Source organism: Aotus nancymaae, unplaced genomic scaffold (genome assembly GCF_030222135.1).
Source record: "Aotus nancymaae isolate 86718 unplaced genomic scaffold, 86718_ANA_hifiasm-v0.15.2.pri h1tg000029l, whole genome shotgun sequence".
Taxonomy (NCBI): domain Eukaryota; kingdom Metazoa; phylum Chordata; class Mammalia; order Primates; family Aotidae; genus Aotus; species Aotus nancymaae.
The window spans coordinates 56,277,557-56,291,178 of NW_026988442.1; positions in this window are offsets into that span (position 1 = coordinate 56,277,557).

Below are 13,622 nucleotides of genomic sequence, written 5' to 3' on the forward strand. Positions count from 1 at the left end.
CAGATGACCTAAGACTCTTTCCTTCCTGTGGTTTCCCGTCTTCTTCCTTAATCAATTTTCTCTCTCTGTCTCTTAAACTTAGACCACAAGTTGAGTGAAGATGCAGCAAACAATAAAGACATTTTCGGTTAGAAGATAAATAACTTGGTCAGCATTAGACTTTTCTGAGGCCAAGTCTTCCTCCTCTTAGAAAACATTCACTTTGTGTTTATTAAAAAATCAAATGGCATCCTTGGAAGGAAAAAAAAAAGCATATGTGTGCCCTCAAGAGTGAACCCTCTGTCGAGTAGGAGAAAACAGCAAAAAGCTGGTCCTATCAGTTTTCATTTTTGCTTCCGAAAACACAAATGTCTTTTGATGTCAAAATAAAAGAGGGCTGAGTTTTGAATAGAACACATTTCTCCAGCCTCAAGATATTCAGTCATACAAGGACACCAATTCTAAGACATGCTGTCTTTTTTAAAACTTCAGGATGTTAATATTTCTTGTTAAGAAGGTGAGAGAGGAAAAAGAAAATGCTTTTAGGGAAGAAGTTAGGCAGACAAATTTTTCCAGGAACTCCGAAAGAATTTTATCTTGTTTCTCTTGATTGCCTTAAACAACAACATACTTAGGAATTCTGGGTTCACTGACAAAAGGAAAGTAAGTTTATTAGTTATGAGCATCTTTATTTCCTAAATATGTATCACAGAAAAACTAATACCTCCTAATGGTCAACAAGTCATTCTCAAGAAGAAGACAATATTTTAGAAAATGTTTACATATATTAACCTTTAACCTTCAAGATGAAATTTAGAATAATTTTCTAAAGTTAAAACAAAAAGAGAAACTAGGGTGTGGGTGAAACTGCCATTGCAAAATTATAACTGAGACAGTGAAAGATAGCTGACCTAACCAACTCCATCTTACTTCTAACCTCCAAGCTGTCTTTGGTCATTCCTGAGTATAGGCAGTACTAACTTTGGGAGAAACTTAGTTTATAGTTTAAGACAAAGACGATAGCAACCCTTTCCCAAAACAAACCTCCTTCTTACCTGGGGACTAGAATGTCTTTGTAGGACTAACAACTTAGCCATAAGATTAGAAATTGTGACTTAGAAATCATGCAGCTGGAGGCTACAAGATTCTGACCCTCCTAAACTGCTCCTAAGATCAGTGCTTGAGATGTTTTGCAGACCCCGAAGTTGATGGATTAGCTGCCAACATCCAGGTCAATAAACTGGCTCATCTGATCTTGTGGCTACCCCCCAACCCAGTGTAAGAGGACAGCTTCAACTCCCTATGATTTCATCTCCGACCCAACTGATCAGCACTCTTGACTCACTGTCCTTTCCTCATCTGTTGTGGGACTTTTCCTTAGCTAAGCTAAAAATGGGGTCATTGTCATGTGGCCATGAAAATTTAGGCTCACAGATGATTACGAGAGTGAGAAAAATGGAATTTATTGGGTAAAAAGGAAAAGAAAAAAGGGAAAACAGAGACTCAGTGAATCCAGAGAGTATGCTTCCTGCCCTGGGCTTCTTGCCTCACAAACTGAATCCCAACTTCCACACAGGAAGAGGAGGGGCCAGGCTCCTCCCTACTGCAAATGGTGCAAAATTCTGTGGCTCCACCCCAGTGTGCATTCCTCCCAGTGTGCAGGCTAGAGTTTTGTCAGGGAGCGCTTCCCAGCTGTCTGTCTCCTATCTACCAAATTATCCTTAAAAACTCTGATCCCTGAATGGTTGGAGGGACTGATCTGAGTAATAATAAAACTCTGGTCTCCTGCACAGCTGACTCTGTGTGAATTAGTCTTTTTCTGTTGCAATTCCCCTGTCTTGATAAATTGGCTCTGTCTAGGTAGTGGGCAAGGTGAACTCATTGAGTGATTATATGAAGGGCGGGGAAGGAAAAAGAAACCTATTGGTATTTCATTAGAATTACTTTAGAACTATGAATCTACTGTGGGTGATTGGCAATAGGCAATGTTGTCTTCCTATTGAGAAACAGTCCAGGCTGGCTTTTTCCCTGGATCCTCCTTCATGTACCCTACACTTTTGTTGCTAGGATTATCTTTGTGGTATTTTATTCTAATTTTATGATTGCTTTTTAATCTCATAAAATAAAAATATTGATTTTAAAGTACGCTTATGTATTTCCATATGTATACTTGCCACTATTCAGCATTATTATAATTATAAAAACTGTAATATTTCTATCAAGTAAAAGGTAAGCTTAATCATCAAACTAGTAAAAATACTATTAATAAAATTATTAATTTGAGGCCTAATATGGGCCAAGCATTTTGGTAAATATTTTAAAATGATCACCTCATGTAAACTTCACAATAACCCATGAAGCTGATTCTTCTATGGTTTGTCTTTCATAGATGAGGAACGTGAAGCTTGAAGAGGAGACTCAGCTCTTTTGTGGTCAACACAGTTGATGAGGGAGGAGTTCTAGACAGGCACAAAGGCATTTAATGGCTTTTTAACCTCTATGAAAAACGATTTCACAAGCTGGTAGTATTCATAACATGCAGATTTTATTACACACTGTAATGGGTAAACTGACTGCAGGAGACACAGGAATTCTCTTTAGGAAAGGGACTTGTTTGCTTGGTTTGTTTAGAGAAATAGAGGTAAACTTTTGGCTATAAAAATTTAAAGAGGGAAGAAAGAGACTGTGGGAGAGCTGCCAAATACCTTAACATAAGAAATGAACAGAGAATTGGGCTTGGGGAAAGTCAAAGGAGAGGAAAAATAAGATAAGGATAAGAGGAAGGAGAGAAGACCAAGGAACACAGAGAGGGCAGAAGTGACTAAATTACATCATGACCTTGGCATCTGCGGATATCCTGGGGAGAACACTGGATTTCCCCCTGAATGAGGATGAGATTTGTGTCAATTCTACAGAATGTAAGAGGAAAGAGTTGACATTTATATTAAATCAATAAAATATATACAATTCCTAAAGAATCAAGTACACATTGGTGTCTGTCATTTTACTGGTAATTTGAGAGACATTTTACACTAAAGAAGTATAAATATTATGAAAGAAAAAAACTCTATTTTGATGTAAGTACATGATAGAGTTTGATTGTGTTTCCACTCAAATCTCATCTTAAATTGTAACTCCCCAAGTTCGCATGCATTGTGGGAGAGACCCAGCGGTAGGTAATTGAATCATGGGGGCAGGACTTTCCCGTGCTGTTCTTGTGATAGTGAATAAATCTCACGAGATTTGATGGATTTATAAAGGGGAGTTCCCTGCACAAGCTCTCTTCTTTTGTCTGCTGCCATGTAAGATGTGCCTTTCAGCTTCTGCAATGATTTTGGGGCCTCCCCAGCTACATGGAACTCTTAAACCTCTTCCTTTTGTAAATTGCCCAGTCTCAGGTATGTCTTTATCAGTAGTGTGAAAACGAACTAAGTACAGTAGATGAGAGCAGACCACAAATTGATGTAAAGCATGATAGGAATATTTAACTTTGTCTTGTACAAGTATTGTTTTGCTTGAATAGCAAAAGTGAGCATTAAGTAGATAGCTTACACAACCAACAACTTGCAAAGACACACAAAGAGGATAATTTCATTTACTGGTGCAACTGACCACTTGCTTGTGTTATTCATGTTAATTATTGTCAAAAAAGTATCTCAAGTTTTAAAAGATAATCACACTATCTGCAAATAATGTTATCTCCTTTTTACCAATAAAAGGTTTGTCATGTAATGGAGAACTCAGTTAACCTAGATTTTATTTACAGAACTGGGATCTTAGTTTTGGAAAAAATAGTTTGTTGAATCTTAATGTGTAATATATTTCACTTAAGAAAACTTTATATATATACATATACATAAATTTTATGATATGAAAAATCAGACTTAATTTATTTCATCTTTACTAAAATCATAAAAAATTTGGAAGAGAAAAAGAGACATTATAGTTTTAGAAATTACTTGAATTCATTCAATGTTTGTGTCTGAGAGACTTACAGAAAGCTTAAAATATTGCAATTTGATTTTATTATCTGTAATATTTCTGTATTGTTTGTAAGAGTAAAAATAAACCTCTATGTAAAAGTATACATTATTTGAATAAAAACTATAAAATGCTCATATACAAAGGTGAAATTAAATATTCATAATTTTACCATAGATATTTATTTTAATAACTTTTTTCTATGTCAGTTTAGTTTTCATTTATTTTTAAACAAAAATAAGTTATATAGTAAGAAGTTATTATAAATAGATTTCTATGTTAGTAAACATTAATGTCTATGATCAGAGTTAATGGTTGTATGGTGTTTTTTGTTATTGGATTGAATCATATTATACTTAATCATTCTTCTTGTTAGGCATTTATTTTATTTTATTAACAATTTTTTAAACGTTTACAATTATCCTTCTCTCCTCCCTTTCCCTTCCATTTCCCTTTCACTCCCCTCCCTTTTCCTTTACCTTTCCCTCTTCCAGTCTATCTTTTTCTCTTTCAATTGTTCCATATCTCTATATTATTGACCTCTACCTTCATTCTTTAAAAACTGTTGCTTAATATTCCACTCAGTTGTGTACAGTTCAGCATTGTCCTCCTGGTGACCATTTAGTTTCTTTCTAGTTTTTTATTATCACAAAAACTAAAATACTCTAATGAAAAATATTTGTATCTTCCTCTTCTCTTGAAGGGAAAAAGCTTAATCAAAAAGATAAACAGTTAAAATTGTTGGAACAATTGCCAAAATTTTCTTTAAAAAATGTGTGTGTTTGTGACAAAATAATAAATATGCATTTTAGAAAATTGAAACAGCACAGAAATGCATAAAATAAAAAGTGATAATTCCTCTTCCTAGAGTGATCATTTTAGCCAAATAGGAATATATTTAAGAGTAAAAGTAAAAGTAATTAAAACTTACATAATTACTTCAGGAACACAGTGAATTAGAATTTCCCCTCAGAACCAATTTATGATCTCCTCACCTATTCCCTTTCTTATTTTATAATCTCTTCTCCTAGAATTAACAATTAAGTTTTAGTAGTATAAACTTCCAGGTATTTTTCTATACAAACATACACATACATATTTTTACAAAAGCAGGATTAAGTGGAAACTATTGCGCACATTTTATTCTTTTAATTCAATATTGTATCATAAAATACTGAGATAGTTTTTTCTTTACTGACTGTATCATATTGCATAGTACTGTACTGTATTTTATGCAATCATTTTCTCATCATTATATATTTAAGTCATCTCTTTTTTTTTAGTTTCAAATCATGCTACAGTAAACATCTTTATACTAGTGATCTCAAGGAAATCTCTGAGAATACTTACAGAAGTAGAATTACTGGGTCAAAGGCTATATGTTTACTTTATATATGTTTGGGTATTAACAATTTGCCCTGCTAATATGTTTGCACAAATTTACAAACACATCAAGATTTCTTCATTCGTAACATGTTTTCAATCCTTTGACAATGTGTAAGAGTCAGACTGATATTATTGTTTAATTTGCATTTATTTGACTAATTATAAAGTTGTTAAGCTTTTTTTCATATTTATTGGCTATTGGTGGTTCTGGTCCTAAAAATCATGTTTTTGTCATATAATATTATTTCTATTAGACAGTGTTCCATTTACAATGAACACTGAATGTAGAACTAAAATGTACTGATTAGAACTAAAACATAGCAGCTTAAAACAATAATTTTATCGTGTCACTGCATTCTATGGGTCAGAAATGTAGAAAGGCACAGCAGGGTGTCTCTATGATGTCTGGGATCTCAGCTAGGGGTACCGGAAGCCTGGGACTGATGTGAGCTGTTTCCAGAACCAGTTCAAAGAGTGAATATGTGGCCTGTACACCTGCATGTGGCTCTACACTTAGAAGGGCCCCATGTTTGGTTTAATGCTGTGCTGTAGCTATCTTGAGATTCTTAACAATTTTTTGATATGAAGTTGTGTATTTCATTTTACCCTGGACTCTGCAAATTAAAAAGCCAGTTCTGGTTTTATCACCTTATGATAGGCAGAATGATGCCCCAAAAGTACCCACATCCTAAACCCCAGAACCTGTGACTATGATACACATGTAAAAGGAAACTTGCAAGTGTGATTAAGTCCAATAGTTTGAGAAAGGCAGATGATTTTGGATTATTCAGCTGGGTCCAATGTAATTACAAGGGTCTTTATAAGAGAAAGAGGAAGGTAAGAGAGGGAGTGTCAGAGTGATGTGATAAGAGAAAGACTCAATTTGCTATTGCTGGCTTTGCAGATGAAGGAAGCAGTTACAAGCCAAGGAATGCAAGCAGCTTCTAGAATCCAGAGAAGCAAGAAAAAATTTTCTCCCATAGAGCTTCTAGAAGGAACGCAATCCTGCCAATACCCTGACTTTAGTCCAGGGATACCCACTTTGGTTGTCTAACCTCCAGATTCCAAGAAAATATATTTGTGTTGTTTCAAGTCACTAATTGTAGTAATTTATTATAGCAGGAAACTGGCAGCTCAGGATGCTAAAACCAAGTATCATAGACTGGGTGGTTTCTAAATAATGAAAACTTATTACATACAGCTCTGGAGGCGGGAAGTAAGCATGGTGCAGTTCTGGTAAAGACCCTCTTCTAGGCTGCAGATTGCTGACCTCTTGTATCCTCACAAGGTGAGAAAGGAGGTAGCCAGATCTCTGAATTATTCTTTTATAAATTTCAACTTTTATTTTAGATTTATGGGGGTATACAAGTGCACATTTAACATGTGGGTATATTGTGTGATGCTGAAGTTTGGGATATGATTGATCTTGTCATACAGGTAATGAGGGTGACACCCAATAGGTAGTTTTCAACCATTGCTCTCCCCCTTCCTTCTACCATCTCATAGTCCCAAGTGTCTATTGTTCCTTTGTTTATGTCCGCGTTTACCCAATGTTTAGCTCCTACTTATAAGTGAGAATATACATTATTTGGTTTTCTGTGTCTGTAATAATTTACTTAGGAAAATAACCTTCAGCTGCATTCCTTTTGCTGCAGAAGATGATATGATGATTTTTTATGGTTGTGTAGTATTCCATGGTGTATATGTACCACCTTTTCTTTATCTGATTCACCACTGATGAGAACCTAAGTTAATTCCATGTAATTGCCACTGCGAATAGTGCTACCATGAAAAACAAGTGCACGTGTCTTTTTGATAGAATAATTCATTTTTCTTTGAGTATATATCCAGTAATGGGATTGTTGGATTGAATGACAGTTATGTTTTTAGTTCCTTGAGAAATCTCCAAACTGCTTTCCACAGTGGCTGAACTAATTTACATTCCCACCAACAGTGTATAAGTGTTCCTTTTTCTCTGCAGCCTCACCAACATCTGTTTTTCTTTCTTTTTTTAAAAAACTTTTTAGTAATAGCCATCGTGACTGGGGTGAGATAATATCTCATTGTGATTTTGATTTGCATTTCTCTAATGATTTGTGATGTTGAGCATTTTTTTTCATGTGTTTGTTGGCCATCTGTATGTCTTTTTTTTTTTTTTGAAGTGTCCATTCAGGTCCTTTGCTTATTTTTTAGTGAGGTTGTTTTTTGCTTGATGATTTAAGTTCCTTTTAGAGTCTAAATATTAGATCTTTGTCAGATGCATAGTTTGGGAGTATTTTCTCTCATTCCATAGGTTTTCCATTCAATCTGTTGATCTTTGTCAGATGCATAGTTTGAGAGTATTTTCTCTCATTCCTTAGGTTGTCTGTTCACTCTGTTGACAGATTATGTTGCTGGGCAGAAACTCTTTACTTTAATTAGGTTCTACTTGACTATTTTTGTTTTTATTGCAATTGCTTTTGAGGACTTAGTCATAAAGTCTTTGCCAAGACCAATGTCGAGAAGGGTATTTGCTAGCTTTTTTTTAAAGGGTTGTTATAGTTTTATGTCTTACATTTAAGTATTTAGTCCATCTTGAGTTACCTTTTGTATATGGTGACAGGTAGGAGTCCAGCATCATTCTTCTGCATATGGATAGCCAGGTGTCACAACATCATTTATTGAATAGGGAGTCCTTTCCTCATTGCTTATTTTTTTCAACTTTGTGGAAGATCTGTTGGTTGTAGGTATGCAGCTTTATTTTTGAGTTCTGTATTCTGTTCCATTGGTTTATGTGTTTTTTTTACCAGTACCAAGCTATTTTTGTTACTGTAGCCTTGTAGTATAGTTTGAAGTCAAGTAGTGTGATGGCTCTGAAGTTATTCTTTTTGCTTTGGATTTCTGTGGCTATCCAGGCTCTTTTTTTGATTCCATATACATTTTATAATAGTTTTTTCTAATTCTGATGCTGGCAGTTTGATAGGAATAGATTTGAAACCACAGATTTCTTTGGTCAGTTTTGATCTATTCTTATAAGGGTACTAATCCCATTCATGAGAACTTCACTCCCACAAACTATTTACCTCCCAAATGCCCCACCTCCTAATACCATCACATTGGAATTAGGATTTCACCATATGAGTTGTGGGTGGAGGGGAGTAGCAAATCAGTCCATGGCAGAAACTAATATATACCTGAATAAATATACACTATTAATACTAATATATACACACACTCATTTACTCATATGTCTGGCACCTGGGTTGGAATGACTCAAAGATCAAGACTGCTGAGCAGAACACTTATTTAGGTTTCTCCACGTAGCTTGCCTGCCTCATAGCGGAGTGTCTTCAGAGTAGGTGGACTTTTTACTCAGAGATTGAGGGATCCAAGTGTGAATGTTCTGGTGAAGCTGCATTGCCATGCGTCTTTGGAAGTCAATACTATTACTCTTCCATACTCTATTAGATGAAACAGTCACAAGGCTTCACCCAGATCCTAGGAAGGATACATAGACCTAATTTCTCACTGGGAGAAGTAAAACATAATTTTAAACAAAGAGTTTAAACCAAGTGTTTTAAAATTGTCACAGATGGTTTGTCTTTTTCCTATTAATTTTTACTAACTCATTGCTTATTGTGGCTCTTAATCATTTGCATCTTAGGATTATTACAAATTGTTTTGACCAGGCTTCAGATAGATAGGATATTTGTCTTCAAGACCTACTTTTGAAATTGAAAATTTCACATTTTAAAATATAGATAAAAAATAATGAAGTGATTGAATTTCAGAGACTGTCACCAGATTTAATTCATTGATGGGTAGCAACTCAGTTTTGAAGGTTAAGCAAGTAAAACATTATGGTAAGGTTCCAGGGTACAGCTCTCAGAGAACTGAGGGAAAAAAAAGAGTTAAATTTTGTTTTATGTGATCACATTTACAGTGACATCAATGTTTTATTGTGTTTCTGCTAAATCTTTATTATTATTTTTTTTTTCCTGAAGTATCTATGGGTTTTTGTAACTAAAGCTTTGGCCAAGTCTAATTTCAAGATATTTCCTGATAATGGAAAGTATGCTTTTGATAGTATAAGAGTATAAAATATAACAAACATTTTCTCTTTTTTAGATTTGAACAGAATCTGTTTTATTTAATTAACTAATTTATTTATTTATCTTTTGAGATGGAGTCTCACTCTGTCACTGAGGCTGTAGTGCAGTGGCGTGATCTCGGCTCACTTCAACTTCCAACTCCTGGACTCAAGTGATCTTCCTGCCTCAGCTTCCCAAGTAGCTGGGATAGTAGGCACGTGCCATCACACCAGGCTACGTTTTTTGTTGTTGTTGTTGTTGTTTTGTTGTTGTTTTTGTAGAGATGGGGTTTCATAATATTGGCCAAACTAGTCTTGAATTTGTGGCCTCAAGTGATCTGCCCACCTCAGCCTCCTAAAGTGCTGGGATTATAGGAATGAGCCACTATGCCTGGCCCAATTTCTATTTTATTTAACAACAGAACCTAAACAAAAAATTGGCAGAGCAAGACTTTAAGGTACTTATTAATAAAATATTTATTTTGAAATAAATATAAAATAATTTTGAATTATGAATCTGTCTATATTTAAGCTTGTGTCTTCAGGTAGTGTGGTTTCACTGATACTTGTGAATAAATCCGTATGTTAATAAATGTACTGTTTTACATAATAAAATATAAACAATTTTAATCATCTTACAGAAAGGCTCTGAAAGAGACATTAATTAATACATATGGATCAATGTTCAAAACCTAATGTTCTTTTAAGAAAGATCACCTATTTAGCACTCGTGTATTTAACACATATATGCTTCAATATATTTGATTGGGACATTAATAAAACCTTATTGCTTATATTAGCATCCACTTGTATAAAACAATTAACAGGCAAGAGGAACCAGGCACAATACATTAATCACTGATACAAAAAGCAGAATAATTTAAAGAATTTGTTAAAGATAATCACTTTAGATAAAAATAGGAAAATCAAATGTAATGTTATTTTCTTAATTAGTGTATATACAGAAATGTGTAGGAAGGTGATGTTCAAAGACCATAAAAAAAGGAGAAGGGGAAGGGCCCTGTCGCAGACAATTCATAAACCAAAATGATTATGCTTTGTGTGTTAGTAAAAGACTCGGGTCTTCATTATAATGATCAATAGTGTGTTTAAGCAACTGGTCATGTCTAAAAAGTGTTTGTTTATTTTCAAAGAACACATATATTTACCATTTTAGAATTTCAGTTAGATTGCTCACAGTTAATTTTGGATCACACAAAGGAAAGACAAACAGTACTGCTGTTGTGAAGATATCTCAGATAAAAAAACTTAAATTTGGCCTTGTGATCTATCATGCATGTTTTTGCTTTCCAAAGAGGTGTTTAAGACTTATGCCATTGTAATTGCTTTTTATCAATGATATCAAGAGGCTGGTAATGCAAAATCGCAGAAACTATTCTTAGAGTGATATGTTTTTATAAAACTTTTCCTGTCTCAATTTCTGGAGATAGGGTAATTTCTGGGGGAAAATTACATCAGAAAGGGCGAATCCTCACTAGCCTAACGCACAACCTCAGATAGCCTTCATGAAAGTGTGTCTTTAAATTTAGTGCATTGAAGTAAAAAAGAAACCAATGAGAATGTCTTTAATAATGATTTAACAGTTTAATTGATACCACTTTGGAAAATTTAGAAGGCATAGAGGAAAAAGAATTCTAATAGTAGTGAGGGTATGCTAAATATTGTGGATCATAAGTTATTGGAAGAGAAGTATTGGGTCAGCCTTACACATGAGAGTCCTAGCAGGCCAAAGAATGAGAGTACTCAATTAGTATTTATACAATAACTAAATTGAAAATAAGTGTGAGAGGAGAGAAGGGCGCTCATTATTTCCTATTGAGCATCTAGTATTTTGAAAACTGTATTAGATGCTGGAAATATATACCCATTTCTATCAAATTTGTTAGCCAAAGCTGTGGTATGTCCATAACTAACTGCAAGTGATGTTAGAAAACGCAGTCAAACTGTGTGATGAGGAGGAAAGGAAAAATTATTCGGTGAACATGTAGCCTACTCTTGCCAGAGTCTATCTTCTTACCACATCCATTAAATAATTCCTTCCAAATATGGATCACACACCCCTTCCTTAAGTCGCAACTCCAAATCCAAGCAGGATCTCTAGCTAATGGACAATTCTGTTCACCAAGTCTAGATGTTTCTGTTCATGGGGAACAAATTATCTACCTTTCCTCTCCCCTACCAACCCAATAGACAATTGTGGAGCAGGGATTAAAAAATCATCATTAGTACCCCATTTGGAAAGAAGGACAAGAGACACACAATAGTTGCTGACCCATAGCAATTATGAAATCACTCTGACGGTCATTATGAAGCATCCCTCCCTAGGTGTAGAGGAAGTTCTTTGATTATCCTATTTTGAATTCCTGGAGAAATTATCTTGTCCGTTGTTGGTTATGGTCCTTGGCTCCACTCTTTGGTAAATTCTCCCCTGTCCATTATTTAATTTGACTATATCCAAGGTGGGTGCTGGGCAATATGCACTTCTTGGAGCTGTACAGTGTTTACAAGCTGCCTGTATATATTGAAGAATCTGGCATTATTCTAATGATCAGTAAAAGGCTTTTTACAGGATGGTGAATTTTTCTGGTGATTCAATTCCCTCAAAAATGTAGTTGATTCATAAAGCGCATGCTTAGAGACTTGTGAAGAGACTTAGATAACCACATCCCACTTCAATAATAAGTGGAAAATTTCAATATCCCACTGACAGTATTGGACAGATTATCAAGGCAGAAAACCAACACATTATATATTATATATATAATATATTGTGTATAATATAAATACCCTGATACATAGTCTCTGTCTGCCGCCGGAACTGAAGTGCAGTGGTACAATCTTGACTCACTGCAACCTCCACCTCCCAGGCTCAAGCAACTCTCCCACCTCAGCCTCTTGAGTAGCTGGGACTACAGGCACATGCCACCATGTCTGGCTAATTTTTGTATTTTTTTCACAGAGATGGGGTTTTGCCATGTTGCCAAGACTGTTCTGAAACTCATGGTTCAAGTGATCTGCCTGCCTCAGCCTCCCAGAGTGGTGGGATTATAGGCACAAGTCACTGCGCCCAGCCCTAACAAAGATATATAAGACCAGAAATTCTGAATAGACCAATAACGAGTTCTGAAATTGAATCACTAATAAAAAACTACCAACCAGAAAAAGCCTGGGACCAGATGGATTCACAGGCTACTTCTTCCAGACATAAAATGAAGAGCTAGTACCAATCCTACTAAAATTATTCCAAAAAAATAGAGGACGGAGAGACTTCTCTCTAACTCACTCTATGAAGCCAGCATTGTTCTGTTACAAAAACCTGGCAGAGACACAACAAAAAAAGAAAACTTTAGGCCAATGTGCTTCATGAACACAGACTCAAAAGTCTTCAACAAAGTACTGGTACACTGAATCTAGCAGTACATCAAAAAGTGAATCTACCATGATTGAGTAGGCTTTATTCCATGGATGCAAGGTTGGTTCAGTATGTACAAATCAATAAATGTGATTCATCACATAAATAAAACTAAAACATAAACCATATGATCATATTTATAGATGCAGAAAAAGATTTGATAAAATTCAAACACCCCTTCATGTTAAAAACCCTCAAGAAATGAGGTGGGGGTGTGGTGGGAATAGCTAATGGGTAAAAAAAAATAGAATGAATGAATAAGGCTTAGTATTTGATAGCACAACATGGTGACTAAAGTCAACAATAACTTACTTGTGCATTTAAAATAGCTTTAAAAACATAAGTAGATTATTTGTAACACAAAACATCAGTGCTTGAGGGGATACATGTCCCATTTTCAATGATATGATTATTATACATTACATGTTGTATCGAAACATCTCAAGTACCCAATAAATATATACACTTACTAAATATCCACAAAAATTTAAACAAAAATCCTCAAAAAACTAAGTATCAAAGGAACTCAAAATACCTCAAAACAATAAGAGCTATCTATGACAGCACCCCACAGCCAACATCATACTGAATGGAGAAAAACTGGAGCATTGCCATTGAGAATTAGAACAAGGCAAGGATGCTCACTGTCACCAGTCCTATGCAACAGAGACCTGGAAGTCATAGCCAGAGAAATCAAGCAATAAGAAGAAATAAAAGGCATCCAAATACAAAGAGAGAAAGTCAAAGTATTTCTCTTTGTAGATGTTATGATTT